General features: G+C 42.8%; 1 protein-coding gene across 5 annotated transcripts in view; it reads left to right on the plus strand.

Annotated features, from left to right (window-relative positions):
• The window catches only part of TTC7A (tetratricopeptide repeat domain 7A), a 195,344-nt gene that overhangs the window by 143,876 nt on the left and 35,539 nt on the right, over positions 1–15,929 (plus strand). The gene's annotated exons all lie outside the window — the stretch shown is intronic.

Raw genomic sequence — 15,929 nt, forward strand, 5'->3', positions numbered from 1 at the left:
TCTTGTTTTCAAAGGCATCCATTCACATAATAAAAACATGGCTTGATTGCTTAATATTTTCAAGGATGACATGTGTTACTTCCTTGGGGATTTGTTTCATACTGCCACAAAGTAATTATATAAATCATGGGGCAGATTCTCAGCATGGTTAAATTATCATAGCTCATCACACCATGGTCTGTATGTCTTGTAAGGTAGCTACAACCCTGATTAAAAGCATTTTTACCTTGAAAGCTGAAGTTAGAATGCTTTCTGTGCTTAAACATGGGAACAAAATAGCATAGTTTTTATATTAATAGAGTTATTCATCATCTAAGAAGCTTCTTTATGTCTGTAGTTTATCCGGTTTGCTATTTTGTAGATAAGTATTGTGTGGTCTATTTCCATTTTCTAGTGACATTTCTTGCTCTTTTTTTAAATTTGTTTACAAAGAATTGAACGTCACAATTAAAATGCATTGTCCTGTAGTTAAGACAACTGTGCATTTGTCCCAAGTGTAATTAGGTGGGTAATTGTATCTAGAGACACAATGAGTGACCTGTTTTTATCTGTTCTGGAGATACTTCTTCCTAGCTGTATTCGATGCTCCCCTTGCTCCTGCTTTGGCAAAGGTGATAAGCAGAGTTAGGGACTGAGTAATTTTGATTAAGTGGACACTTGTACTTTTGTGGTACTAAGAATATATTTCATTATTACAGCTACTACCTAAACAAAGGAAATCTTTGAGAAATTGCTGCCTTGAATTTATTGTAGAACTTGAATTTCAGTAGATAATGACAGCAAAATGAATTTTTACCTGTTCTTTGACATACAAAACAATTGAAACTTTACTAATAATCCTATTTTTAATGGCTTTTTTTTTCTTATATTCATGTGTACATTGAGTTCATTACTTTAAATACTTTTAGATGGTATCAGATGTGTTTATTATTTATTTTTATTATCCAGGATTTCTGTATGTAAAACTTCCAAGAGAGAGGGTTATTTTAAGCTTTTGATGTATGTATTGACTGTAGTTTTTAATTGCCTTGTGTCTGTGTGGCCCTAGGTCGGTGTGACTTCTGAGTTATAGTACAGTAAAATGCATGGAAATAGAAAAATGTTTGTCAAAACACTTCAGATTGGTACTTCACTAGTGTTGTGCAGCAGGGTGTCTCCTCCTTCTTCCATGGAACAAAGTGCAACTGGGTCATTCTCCATGGAAGGCAACGGGCTGGAGAGGCTCAGGTTTGCGGAGCTTAATTAGTATCTGTGCGTATAGACAGGAGCTCTGTAAGCACAGAATCTTATTTATTCTAATTAAATGTGTAGATTCCTATGGTGCTTTTATTCATTTGGGGTTTTGGACCACAAATTATTTTGGGCAAAGTACTGCAACTGTTCAGCACAAATGATGTGCTTTAGAGCTCTGAGTCCCCTCATGTCCCTAAAATGTAAGTAGCGGCGGAAACATTATTGTGGTGGGATTTAAGAGGCAGAACTGGGACCTATTTCTTCCTCTTGCAAGGATTTCTTTTCATTAGAGGACCCTACCTTTTCTTTGTGTTGTGCCTTGCCCTCCATTGCATTGGTAAGTGTTACAGCAGCACTGTGAAGGACAGAGTAAACAGAAGCAAATGTGGGTCTGAGGACTTCCTAGCACAGCCCTCTGCTCTTCCTGGGGATAAGATATGACAACGCCTGCAAAAAATAGCTTTTTGCAAGGGGGGAGGAAGGGTGTTTCCTTTCTCTGACAGTGAATGTATCCTTCTGCTCTGCAAATTTAGTGCAAGCAGAACATCTTTGTAGCAGTACCAGTTCTGCAGTTTCCCCTGGTGAGAAGGGGGTTGGATTTTTAAGAGAGAGATGACAGATCTAAAGGTAGAAAACACATTCAAATAGACAGCCATTACAAGCCTTTCCAAAAATGGAGCAACCTTGAACAAAGTGCCTTTTTATTTATTTATTTATTTTTCTTAATTAAGCAAGTAATAGTGACAGCCAGCAGGAGATTCTAGCAGCCCAAAGGAAGACAGTGACGTATTCTGTGATGCAGCTGGAGAGCTACAGACTCTGGGACTCTCTTAGGTCTGCCTAATATGGAGCGTACAAGAAAACACTGGAAGGGTGTATTTGCTAAGTCCTAGTCTCCAGCAGGATATTTTTGGACTACTGTCGTAGTACAAAACATTTAAACAGTTTAGTCCACCCCATAAGTTTTCTCTCAGTGTGGGGAAAACCCTATAAGCTGTTAACAATGTGTTTGTTTTTTTTTTTTTCCCCTGTTCAATGCACTGCATTTCTCCAGTACATTTGGAGAACAGGCAACTGGTGATATATAGGTGTATAAGAGAGAAGGGGAGGGGAAGGAATTAGAAAGGACATAAAAGAGACAGCAAAAAGCACGGACTGTTACTTACTTTAAAATACCAAGGTAAAGCATTGACCACTGAGAGGCAGCTAAAATCACATCTTTTCCAATAGCCATTCAACAGGTGGTTTCTTCTTTTTTTGTCCCTCTCTGCCTTGTAGATTTCTGCAGGAAATTAACACAACCTTGAATTGCAAGGCTCTTTCAATGCTATTTATTTGCTGTTTTATCCGAGAAAGGTAAAATTCAGTACAAATAATCTGAAGGTTCACTTAGGTCAGAATCTTGTTCCAGAGGTGCTGAAGGAGTGCCTGTAAACAACAGAACAAACAATCCAGGACCAAGAAATTGGGAGGAGCTCCTCAGCGCTTTGGAAAATTCAACTCCTGAGACAGGGACTTAAAACAGGTTTCCTGTTCATTCTTTGTGACATCTAAACTTGTGCATTTTTTACGTATTGAAAACACTCCTCTTGCTCTTTCCTCTTGTCCTTCCCAATGCTTCTACAAAGCTCCAGCCTATCAATGAGGTGCTATTTAATATTGCTAACATGACTTTTGCATATCTTTTTGCCGAAGTACTCAAGAGAGAGGAGCCCAAGCTGGAAAAAGAGGAGAACAAAAAACCCAAACTGCCCATGATGGTCAGGGATGAGCGAGAGAGACCTTGACTTGTCAGGGTAGCAAAACAAAGACTGGGGAGGGGTGCGTATGCTGTCTGCAGGTATGTGTGGAAACAAATAACAAAAGCTGTATCAACTAAAAGATGCAGCTTTATCTACTGTAAATTGGTGCTGGAGGTTAAAAAAGGGTTCCTGGCCATGGATGCGGAGGAGTTCTGGAGCAGCCTTCCAGGAGGAGATGTGGGAAGAACAAATTTGTGCTGGAGCTTGGTGAATTTACGAGGCAGGGGGCAACCCTGAAGGTCCGTGGAAGCAGGACTTAACCAAACCCAAACCAGCTCTTGCCCATCCTGGCGTGCAGGTTTCCCTGCCCAGACTGCCAGTGTCTGAATTCATATTGTCCTCACATGTGACCTGAAACCCAGCATGTCTGGCTAAAAATGTCTTGTAGGCCCATCTGCGGTCCTGCCTTCCTATTTCATTTTTCTGTTGAAGAACTTCTATTCCCAGAAGTATTTTGTAATTATCTTTAGTTTTATTATTTTATAAATTAGATGTGGAGTTTGAATGTTTGTAGGGCTTCCCTGGAACAGAGCCCTGACCTCCATTTTATATATATATTTTTAATGAGTTGTCAAGCGTCTTGTGTGTATCATAGAGTGGGATGATGGATGTAGCTGGACTCAGGAGAGTTACATTGAAATTCTCTTAAAAATAAGCAGCATTGTGGCAGCTCAGCTCTATTGACAATAACGTCAAGTCAGGTTTGATAGCACAGTTCCTTATTGAATGAATCCACCCCACAGGAAACAGTATGACCTTCCTGTGTGTGCTCAAGACAAAAAAAATCAATGTTAATCCCTTGGGAGGAAAAATACAAGATTAACAGAACAGCTGAGTGATTGTAATGAGAGTCAGGTGGCAAGAATGTTAATTTGGAAAGAGATGCTTGTGTGAGCTGTCTGAAGGTATAACACAGTAGTTTCCATATATCACCAAATGCCATGTATTCTCCTTAGATACATATCTGCAAGACCTAACTTAATGGATTTGCAACTCTTCTGTATGGTATCCTGACAGAACAACGGGATTTTCAAGCTAATGACCTCTCAGTGGGGAGATTTATGAGTGGTGTGGTTAGCTGAGCCTTTCCTCTGTCAGGAAGGGCACAGGCTGAAGACAGTCGTTGGGTGCAGCTTACGAGCTGGGAGCTGCTTAATCAGAAACGGGTGTGAGCATCTTTGTCGTGTGGTTGCTTTCTGGAGTCATGCAGTTCACTGGTATTGTCAAATATAATATTTGCCTAAATCGGTCCTCATTACTAGTATTTTTGGAAGTTGCGTGGGTAGTAATTTTTCTGTTGTGCATTACTTAATAGCCATCGGCTTTGTAAGAAATAAGCAAAACAGTGGGCTTTTGTTCTCCCTCTTTGCTTCTGAGAGTCTGAAGTGGCAACTCCATTTTAAGTGCTTTTAAGTCATAGGTGAAAATCCATGTTGCCTAGTTCTCAGCCTTTAGCACACGGAGATGAGTTGGTTGCTCTCTCCACCTGTTGCCCAGAGAAAGGGACTTCTCCAAACCCTTTTTGTTAGGCTGCTGCTCTGCATTGCCTTGTGGAAGAGTCTAGCTCCATTCTTCCCCTGAAGATGGAGGGAGACTGTGCAACTGAAGTGGGTGCCTATATTTGTAGATCACATACCTCTTTAAATTAGTCGCATGAGGCAGTTGAATATCTCTTAGTGCATGGCCTGAGGCAGGAACTGAGGTAAAATTGCATTGACTTGCTCCAGAGAAATTACTGCGTTGATGTTTTCATATTTAGCCCCATTCTTCTCTCATTGCTTGTCTTCACCTGTTCATTCATTCATTTTAATACAAAGAGTAGGCCCATAAAAACATCAGTTTTTACAGTTGCGTCATTTGCTGGGCTATATCTGCTTTCCAAGATTGTCACTAGCATAAGAGACTGCAAATAAAAATCAACTGGAACACGAATGGCAACATCTCAGGAGTGCCAGTCTGTAGAGTGGAGATTGTTTATGCTTTCATTTGCCAGCATTGACTAAACAAAGATAAGAACGTAAATGCTGTAGCAGAGCTTCCCAAACAGGATTAGGAGGGTGATAGGAGCTAGCACTTAGCATTGCAGTAATAGATGCCAATGTGGAAGAGATGTCACTGCTGGCTGCTCCTATTACATCCTAAGAGCAAAGCAATAAAAGAAGAGACAGGTCTGTGGAGCTCTATGTGAGGTTTGCTGCTTTATTCAGGAGCATTAATCTTTTAGGATTTGATTCATTAGGTTTGTACTGTGTGAGCTTTGCTTTGATTCCCTCAAAATCCAAGTTGTGGTTCAAGTGATTCTGAAGGAGGGATGACGGACTTTGTGAGCCTTAGTGAGTTTTACAACAAACCAGGCAAGCTCAATGTAAGCTCTGAATTGAGTGGGGAACAGGCCTCCAAGTCAGCTAATTTTGAATGTCAACATGCACAGTATAAGGCCAATTGAAATACACAGAAACTGCCATGTGCCTTTTTAATTGGTTTTAAACAAGATGTAGAGTATTTGAGTCAGCTCGGCGGTGTTCCAGCTGATGGAAGTGTTGATGATACCTGACACCGGTGATGATATTAAGTGCGCTTTAATGTCTTAGCACACATGTCATGAAGCACACTGGAATAATAGAATTCAGGTGAGAAAGAACCTTTCCTCTGGAGGTCATCTTGTCCCACCTTCAGTTCACAGTGGAGCCAGCTTAAAATATATAGAGCAGATTGCTCAGGACTGTGTCGAGCTGAGCTTTGAGTATTTCCTGGGATGGAGATTCCACCACCGCTCAGGGCCCATGTTCTGACACTGCACCACTCCTTGTGAATAATTTCATCTAAATAGCTAACCACCCAGAATTTCCCTTGCCATACCTTAATCCGTTGCACCTCTGAGAAAAGTTTGGTCCCTTCTTGTTTTCATTCACCCGTTACATAGCTGAAGATGACAATTGGATATCTCCTTAGCCTGGAGATGGAAAGCCTGAATAAGTGCTTCTCTCTCAGACTCTTCGTAATATCATGGTCCCCCCCGAGCTGTCTCAGTGGCCCTTCACCTGCTCTTCTCCAGCTTGTCATCATCTTTCGAGTACTGGAGAACCCCAAACTGGTGACAATGCTCCAGATCTCTGTCAAATAGAAGGAAATAACTATTTCACTCTGCTGTGATGCGTTACCTAACACAGCACAGTGTGCCATCAGCCTTCAGCACTGCACAACTGCCCCGCTGACTTCTGCTCAGTGGTTGTCCACCAGCATCCGCAGGTCCTTCTCTGCAGAGCTGCTTTTCTCCAGTTGATGTCCACCCTGGACAGTTGTTATTCCATCCCAGGTGCAAGGTGTCACTGTTCAGCAAATGCAGTTCTGCCTAGGGCTCCAGGGAGACTGGAGCACTGAAATGACAAGCAAGACCTGTGGTCTCTAAGGACCAGAGGTGAATCACACATCATGATCACTTACAGCAAGTAAGACTTTTACACTCAGAATAAGTAAAAGATTAAGTTGGGTCAGTGCTTAAATAAAACGCACAGCTGCTGTCTCTGAGTTATGCTAAGATTTTGGTATCAACACCGAATTTTTCAATAACCCACAGGGCCCTTTGTACAGAAAGCTACACCGTGTTCACAGTTTTTTTTTTACACATTGTAGACAATAAGGAAAAATATTGCCAAGGCACATGAACAAAAGCAGAGAAACATGATAAAATCAGGCTTGTTGGGAAATCGCTAGTCATTGGAAAGCTGTTGGAGTAAGACACCTTGGGTAAGAGGGACTCTGATGTGACTTTGTGATTTTACGCTTTCGGTGTTTGTTTGTAAACAGCCGAGCTGGAATGGTTCTGGCATCCTCTGTGACCTGCAGCAAGGAAGTAAATGTGTGTCTGTGTGTACACACACACGTTTGTGTACCTCAGAGATACAGTGTCAGCTGGTTTTAAAGGCTTAAATTTGGTTATGAAGACCTAGATGGAAGGAGCTTCTCCTGCACCACCTGAGCATCCTTTTCAACACCCCAGGATAGAACGGAGTAAGAAACCGAAGAGCCAGATTCTCAACAGGACTTTCCTTGTGGAACTAACGAGGCCAGGGCAGCAGGAGTCTAATTTGTTGGGGGAGTGAGGCCTGCGTTTGTAAACAGTTTGTGATTTTGGAGTGAGCAGGGTGGGAGGCTGAGCTGCTACCTGGGAACCACTGCCCATGCTTTGGCTCTCCTATGTCTGAGGCTACTCTGCTAATCCTGGGGGTCATGGAAAGCTGCTACTTGGTTATTAGCACCGCAAACACCATTTGCCTTTCAGTGGTAAACCTATCCTTGTGGACTCTGTCTCTGCTCGTGTTACAAGCAACAGCTCCCCCTTCTTCTCCACAGCCTGTCAAGCCAATCTGTTTGTTGCAGACCTTAACACCTGCGTCAAACATGACACGAACCAGCACTAGAGAGGCAGCGCACGGCTCAAATATAACACTTGTTCAGCACATTTGCACAAAACATACCAGACCGGCCAAACCTAATTGGTAGCGAAGGATGAACTATGAATTGCATTTAAAATCAATTCGCAAGCAGCTCTGAGATTGTGATTATTTTTTTTAAACAAGAAGAAAGGTTAGCTTCATCCTTATGTAAATATTCCTTGGGGCAGCATTCCCCAGAACAGCTAGTGGTGAGCAGGTTTGACACTTCTGTGGGATTGTATGGTTTTTAATAAGAGAGAACTATTATTCCCTTGCATCTAAACAAAATCTCTAGAATTTCTGAACTTCTAGTTACAGTGATTTTTGTGCCAGATTGACAGGCAGTGGTATTTTCTCTTTGTGGCTGTCACTTGCAGCTTGGCAGAGCACAGGAGTGACTAATACTGACAAATGAAGCTAGGTCGAATTAAATAAATGCCACAGTAAAGCATTTCTCAAGTCATATATGACCCTGTACTGCATTGTGAGGCTCAAAGCTTGATGTTGTAGGGGTGTGTAGACTTCCTAGCATACAGCCATACCCCACAACTTTTAAATCTTTTCTGAACTGAGATGGTACATGAGGATAGTTCAGGACGGACATCTGCAGATAACAAGCAGATCTAAGTTCTCCTTGTAGCTTCAGTGGGAGTAAGAGACTGCACATATTTCATGCACATTAAGAGCAAAATTGCTGGCAGTATCTTCAGCACCGGTTTCATGGACCGTTTGGTATCCTGTTTGCCTGAAAAGTGTCTTGCCTTGAAAGCCAGAAAAGTAAATAAATGTAGAGAGAGACTGATAAAACTCACAAGCCCTTGGAGATTTCCAGGCTTCAGGAGCAGAAACCCCCACCTCAGGATTCCTTGCTGTTGTTCCTAGAATACCACAAATCAATCGAACAAACAACCTTGAAAGCTCAGAACTGCTTTTCACTAATGATAAGTGATTGTGCAAGTATTTGAGATGTGTTAATTTCGTATGTCTGCAGCTTTAAGTTATTTTTCTTTTAATATCACCATAGTCACCAGCAGTTAGAAGATTTTCTCAGCTCATAGATTTTGTATTCTCTGAGAAATTCTCTGTTATGTATTATTATTGGCTGATGCAGAAAAACAGACAGACGTGGAAGCATATACCATTTTAACTAATCTCTTACTTTGAATAGTGAATGAAGAACAATCGAAGGAAATGGTTTGGAAGTAACCCATTGTTTGAAAGCAGCTTTCCCAAACGAGCAAATATGAAATAGCAGTTTTGAAAATAGCAGCACCACAAAGTAAAAATGGCATATATGTGAGATCCTTGAGCCAAAAGGCAAGCCTATTTTTTATAAATTTATTTTTAGCTTGATCAGCTGTACTAAGTGATTTTATCAATGTGTAACTAGTCTCTGGAATAAGAATGCTCACATAATGTAGTGTCAATGCAAGCAGATATGACAAGTCATGATGTATACATGTAGCAGCACAAATCCCATCAAATCAAATTCATACAACTGAAATTTTGTAAGTTGATTGAATCTGTAGAGTCTTGTACTATTCAATTTCACTCTCACAAGCTGGTGTCAAACAGGGACAGAAGAGCAGCCGTTTTGGAACTGCAGCCCTGCTATTTTTGCATACTTTGAACTAGACAACTTGCAAACTTTTTCCATCTCAATGGTCATAGAGCCTGTCACAATGTGAGAAGAACCAGAGGGACTGCTTCTTTGCATCTCCTGGTAGGAGAGGGCTCCTTTTAGAAGAGACTTCCCTTGCTCAGATACCACAGAGCTGATGGTGGAAGGTGCGGCCTTTCAATTAAAATAAATTGTGATGGCTTTGAGGTGTCTGTGGCAGCATATCCCAGTGCTTGGGACAAGGAACAAACAAATGTGCTGTGCCTTTGGCACTGCCTAGGCTTTAGATGTTAGATAGGCCTTGTTGTTCCCAGAGAGGGTGGTTAGGGAAGCAGTTTTGTAGGGGTGGGTGCCACCCCTTTCCCCAAGTGGTTACCATTGCTACCTATAACTTTGACAAGCCCAAGTAACTGTTCTTAAACATTAATGCTTCTCACTTACTGCACACAGCGCAGGAACCTGGTGCTTCCACAGATCCTCCAGGTTGTTGGGAAATCAAGGGATAAATCAGGGAAGGGATTAAAAGTAACTGTCCCAACAAAGCTGCCGTGCTGCCGGTAATCCCCATCTGAAGGATAAGAGGCAAGAAAGGCCTTGAAAGCGACTGGCTTTCTGCTTTTCTGTACATCTCAAGTGCTGCTGCAGGTGGTGTTACACTGCGTGCAACCGGCCAGCAGCAGTTGTGCTCAGCAGCCCTGGGCTCCACAGCCAAGGAGAGGGTATGGCCAGGGCTGACCAGGACTAAGTATTGGCCAAACAGCAAGTCCAGCCCCTTAAAGAGGGTGAGGGAAAGCCATGGTAGGATTTTTATTAGGTATTGCTGTCCAAAAATTTGAGGGCAGTTTCAATACCCAGACATGGTGCTTTATTTTTTTTTTTTTTTAATGGAATGAAACTGTGCAACAAGTAAAATCTGAACATGACCTGCTGTGGCTTCCTTCCTGTGCATTGTGATACACTGCATTGTGGGGCTGTTTTATCAGCAACAGAACATGGGTTTGTATTGAATATTTTCCCCTGTTATCCTCCCTACCACCACCACCCCTAAATCAATATTCACACCGTGCCCTTGGTACGAGCATCTTGTGCGACTTCTGTCCGGCATTATTTTGCCTTGCAAGTGATATGGTGAATCAGTTTGCCCAGCCAGACCCTCAGGTACACCTCTGCAGAGTGGTTTTCAGCCTGAGCAAAGCTAGTGCCTGAGCAGGAGTGAAGAAAAAAGAAAAAAAGCCCATTTTCAGACTTTTCCAAAGTCACACAGACTTCTCATGAAGAGAGTCCTGCAGCTGTCCGTCAGAGCTAGCCAGCAGCAAAGACTGGAAGCAGAATGGGGTCTGGGGGAGGGATTTCATTTTCCTACTGGGCCAGATCCTCCAAACAATGAGGCCAAGTGAGTAAAAGCAAAAGATGTGTTAACTGAAGCGAGGTGAACTGTTCCTTCGTCAGTGCCCGAGGCTCTCTCAGTTCATAAAGCATTTAATTCTGTCATTTTGGGCCCTAATCCTGCACTGATTGTAGGAGGGTGAATTTCTCCACCCATACCTTAGTCCATCAAAAAACCCAGACCTTAACATAATGAAAGACGACCTAGTTACTCTGAATTTTTGTTTAAACCAACCCTGAACAAAGGTGTTACTACTTAAGTTGAAGCTCCAGTTTAAAAAATAATTAATATCCAGTATTGCATATGATAACTCTAGATCCTACTTATGTTGTATGCTTAAAAAACCCCACAAAATGGAGATGATGTTGAAAATCCTCAACTAGCCTCACCCCATTAAAACTTCTGAAATTGTGCTAACATGTCCTCGCTGGAGTTCTAGCCAAGGATTTAAGGAGTCCATGTTTGTTTAAAGTTGTCTCCAGACTACCTGGAACTACAGGCCCAGCATCTGTGCAGAGCCCTTGGGCATTGTTTTTATTTGTTTTCATCTGTGCATGAATTTCTTTGAAAATACCCAGCAGAGCAATAAGATGGGATTGTTTTTAATCTTTAGAGATGATAGCATGCTGTTATGCATCAAGGACACTCAAAAACAAAGCATCAGATAAACTGTACCAGGAGATTTTATTTTCTTTACCTCTGGGCTTTTTGAAAATAAAACGCATTCTACATGGAGCTTGCTCTTGATGAGACATTTATAGATTTGGTTTGTCATCCCAGAAGCATTAACGCCACTGTGTTCAGACGATTTGCATGTGTGCATGTGTGAAAATGCAGCTGGCTTCTGCCCGTGCCCAGCGCCCCAGGGGCGGGCGGTCATTATCGCTGTGGGGACAGCTGGGACCTGGCCTTGAGCCAACACCTTGCTGAATGCAATCGCAAAATTTTCATGATACAGAGTGGATTTTACATCCTCTTCTCTGGGAGAGGGTAGCTGAAGTCAAGAGTTTTATGCCCTACTGCTGTCCGAATTTAAAACTAGCCAGTGTATTTTTTGTGTTAGGCTGGACAGCACAGTGGAAAAAAGAACGCCTTCTGCCACCAGGGTTTCAAATGATATTAACAACAAGTATTTATGTAGCTGCAAACCTATAATTTCTCTGGTTTGAGATCTCTTCAGCAGTATCCTTCCCTGCCTGAATGAAGGAGGTTATAAAACACAGTAATTAGAAATCTCATTGACTGCCTTGCATTCAAGGGCGTGTTCCCCCCGAGCGCTGCTGTGGAGCGTGTTACCCAGGAGACTGTCCTGTACAATCCAAAACAGAATTATTCTGACCCACTGAGCTTGTTGGAGGGGAGAACATTTGGGATGCTGACCTGCTGCCACAGCACAGTAAATGCATTTTTCTCATTTCACAGCAGGGCAACACCGCAGCACAACAAGGCAAATGCACTCAGGTATTCTTTTGAGGCATGACTTACATCTCACTGATGAGCGCTGGCTCCCTAAAGATGCAGAAAGGGAGCCCAGGACAGCAGTCACAAACCAGAAGTCCTGCCAGCTGTCTATACAATTTCAGCAGCTTTTTCTGAAGGTTTAGTTGTCTTAGACTTTTCCAGGCAAAACAATAAATACCTCAGACAATATAACACAGTATCAATAAACCCCTTTCTTAAAATGTTCAAGTCGGGTTGTGCTTGTAAGACAGGCTAAAAAGCACTTAATAAGTGACAGCTGGCTGTTCTGCCTTGCGCTACTAACCACAGCATGCCTCAATACCATCCTTTCCACATCGACCTGATTGTAGTCAGGATCTGTGCGGGTACTTTCATCAGTTGTGAGGGGCTTGTTATCGTTATCAGTCATGATGCCCCACAGTCAAGAAACTACGCAAAGCCTTGTAAATCCCCCACCCTTGCAAGAAGGCTGTAAAACCTGAGCAGTCTGTCTTATGCAAAAGAAAAATGAAAAAAAAAGGGGAAGGAAAAAAAACCAGAAAAGCACTTTCCAGAACAGTAGCAAGCACAAAACAGGGCTGTTGCCATCCATTTTCTCAATTAGTGTCAGCGCACACAAGGAGCGCAAATCTGCGTGGCAGCCCCGGCAGTTGCATCCTCTGAGCTGAAGGAAAGGGAGGCGAGGTGCAGAGCAGTCGCTCCTAGCAGGTGTGCAAACCATTTGAGACTAATTAGAAACATCCTGCTGAAGATGTAAATGTTTTACAAGTGCACCGTCCCCATCAGGGAGCTGCTGCTGGAGTCTGTGCTTCCTTGAGTCTTTGACACAAGACCTGAGGATGCCCATCTCCCTCACGTGCTGTCTCCAGGGCTCCCCAGACACATGAGCGCTGGACTCGTGTCATGCTGCTGCACAGTGGGTGTTTTCCACATTGCTGCCTCCCTGGACATCTCAAAGGCACAGGCTGGTTCATTTAACATATACAAGCTTGTTCCTCCTGGCACAGAGGCAGAGCTACCTCATCAAAGTGAAAGGGCTTTGCTAGATTTGGGGATGGATGCAGTGCAGTTGTACTGCTCTGTAAATATCCTCTTTGATCCATATGGATTAAAAAGACTTCACAGTGTTCGTGATTTTTTGTTGTTGTTGTTAAATCTGTGACCAGCACTGAAATGTATCTGATGCATATGTTTCTGTGTGGTTGCAGGAGCTACCCAGTTCATTGTATTTAGGCAGCTGAATTTTTTCACTGGTTTGCTGAAAATCATGGGAGATTGATTTTTACCCTCTTTCCTGATGATCTAATGTTTTTCTGCTGGCAGTTCTCAAGATAATTCATTTTTCTCTCCTCCAAATACAGTATCCATCATTAGACTACTGCCAAACTATATAACCAGCCAAATAACTGGTCTGTAGCACAGACAGCTCTGGTGCCATCTAAACAAGAGATGCTCTACAGAAGTCTTCAGTTAATTCAAGCTTGGTTCAGGTTACTAGTCATTAGAAGTCGTCCCCTTACCTGTTGTCTCTGGAGAGGCTGCAACCATTTTTTCAGTTCTCTTCAATTAAGTGATGGGCTTCTCCATGCAAATGAAGTACGCAGATGCTTTGTGAAATCACATGCATGGTTTTTATAGATAGCAGGCTGTCTAGAGTCAATCCTATAATAAAAAATTAGCTACCCCTCCCCACACATGGCTTTAGACGGACCCGTACTGCTCTAACATCCTTCAGAGCTCATGTAGGGCCATGTACCTGCCCAGCTAACAGCTCCTATGGTGCTCCTGTAGGAGTGAGGACTTTTCTAAATGGTAAAGGGCAACTAGATATTTCTGCTGATGAACCAATTCTCTATAAATCCCATGGGCTTGTATTTATATAAGAATATCAGCAACTTTTCTCAGGATACCTACATTGCTTCTTAAACTAAAATGCAAGTACTAGAGTATAAAGCTAAACACCTTAATCACGTGCAAACAAAACCAATTGTGGACTGCTCTATTTTGGCTGGACATTTTGATCTCAAATATCCACCTATAAAAGAGCATCATATCACTTTGGAGTTTTAAACAGTTACAGAAATGCAGCCAGATCCAGACAAAATATGCTTGGTGCTTGGATGAGGTTTTTTTCATGCTTGACTTCCAGAAAGATGGCTGCAGTGGAAGTGTCTGGTGTGATTATCGCATCACAATTAGCAGTTGTTTCTCTGCTGACAGATGCCCACATCAAAAAGCACTGATTGTCTCTGTTGTTAGCAATTTTGGAGATACCATAATCAAGTAGCTTAGACCATCTCCAAGAGATATTGTCCTTTTCACCAGAAGTGCAGCCTCATTGCCTGGGTTTATGCTGGGGAAAGTCAGATTGCGAAATACAGCAGATGATTATGTGAAAGTTTAAGCCCTTTTTCCCAGTACAGAATTAAAAATTGCAGTTGTTTCTGTGGATAGGTCCATTATTCAGGATAGATGAGAAGGCTGTATTTCAGCATTTTGCTTGCTAATGAACTGTTTCAACAATGAAACAACATGCAGTGTGCACACATCACATTGGTGGCATTGCTCATCTGGGACTGGTAAGAAGCAAGAGAAGGAAAAATGAAGAATTTGTAAACAAGGTGAGAACAACTTCGCATGAACACATTCTGGTGAACAAAGTTCACAGATTCTCTTACTGCACAGCTATAGCATGGAGCATGTCTCAAAGCTTCTTAAACTGTCACAGACAAAATAATATTCTTGAGATAATTCAGGGGGGAGTAGCTGGTTTACATTAGTGCTGAAAAGAATGCACTGCAAACAGTGACCTAAATTAATATTTCTGCCTGTAATCCAGAGGCCTGTCCTCTAGCCTTTGCCTCCCGCAGTCCACTGAAGTTAAACTGAGTCCTTGCGAGAGGGATTTTTTGCCTAAGGTAGGATTGCAGAATGATGTGCTGTGGCTGGCAGTGCAGTTTTGAAACATTTGCTAACAGGCAAAGGTCTGTGGGAGCAGACATGAGACTGGCAGGTGGGATTTGATAGCAGAGATTTTGTGCAGCTGCCAAAATATCACAACCCAGATGCTGGAGCTGAACACATGCTGCCTGATAGGAATGATGTTCTGGGGAAAAGAGGAAGCTGGCAAGTGTCCGTCAGAAGAATTTGATTCTGAGTCCAGCGCTGCTTCACATCGTCCTTCTCCTGGGGTCAGACAAGTCACAGCACTGTCTATGCATCAGTAACTGGCTGGGCATGGAGTTGTACTGCATTTTTTTGTTATGCTGTACCCAAGAAATACCTCACCAAGTCATACTCCTCTTTGCCTCTCCAGAAGCTTATTTAAAATCCCCTATTTATCATGTGCTTTTCATTATCTTTCTCTCTTTCTTCTCTGCATGAGCTATCTTCTCTGAGCCTCCTGTTCCCCTCATACGTTCATTCTGCAATGTACATTTTTATTGCCGCTCCTCAGAGACCACATTCTTCCCAAGACACTGATCTTCCTTACTCTTTTCTCCATCCCTGCTCTGCTGGAGATCGGTTCCCTCTCTGAAAAGCACCAGCAAAGAGAGAGAGCAGGCATGCATGCGTTGAAACGAAGGAAAGCACAGCAGCAGACCATCCACCTTTTACTCTTCCACAGCCACCCTAATCCATAGATAACGAGGACTAGCACTGTGTGCAGGCGCTGAGGGCACCCACAGACTGACTGGTGGCTGACATACTCCCACACCCTGCTATGAAAGATCTGGGCAGAGCCAGCAACCTGCAAACCAGGCCAAGCACTTCACCCTGTCTGCCCAAAGGAGGAATTTCCTAAAAATACATGTCCTGACATACCACTGAGCCACATGGCACAGTGAGTGCAATCCTATTTTCAGCCCGCTCTGCAGGGTGACATAGCTGGTTACACCTCCTCCCAAAAATGGCACGTCAGCAGCGCAACACTTGCTGGTGGACCAGCAGTGCAGCGTCCTGCGGGACGGTGCTCTCCGCTGGAATTC

Source organism: Patagioenas fasciata, chromosome 3, assembly GCF_037038585.1.
Source record: "Patagioenas fasciata isolate bPatFas1 chromosome 3, bPatFas1.hap1, whole genome shotgun sequence".
NCBI lineage: Eukaryota > Metazoa > Chordata > Aves > Columbiformes > Columbidae > Patagioenas > Patagioenas fasciata.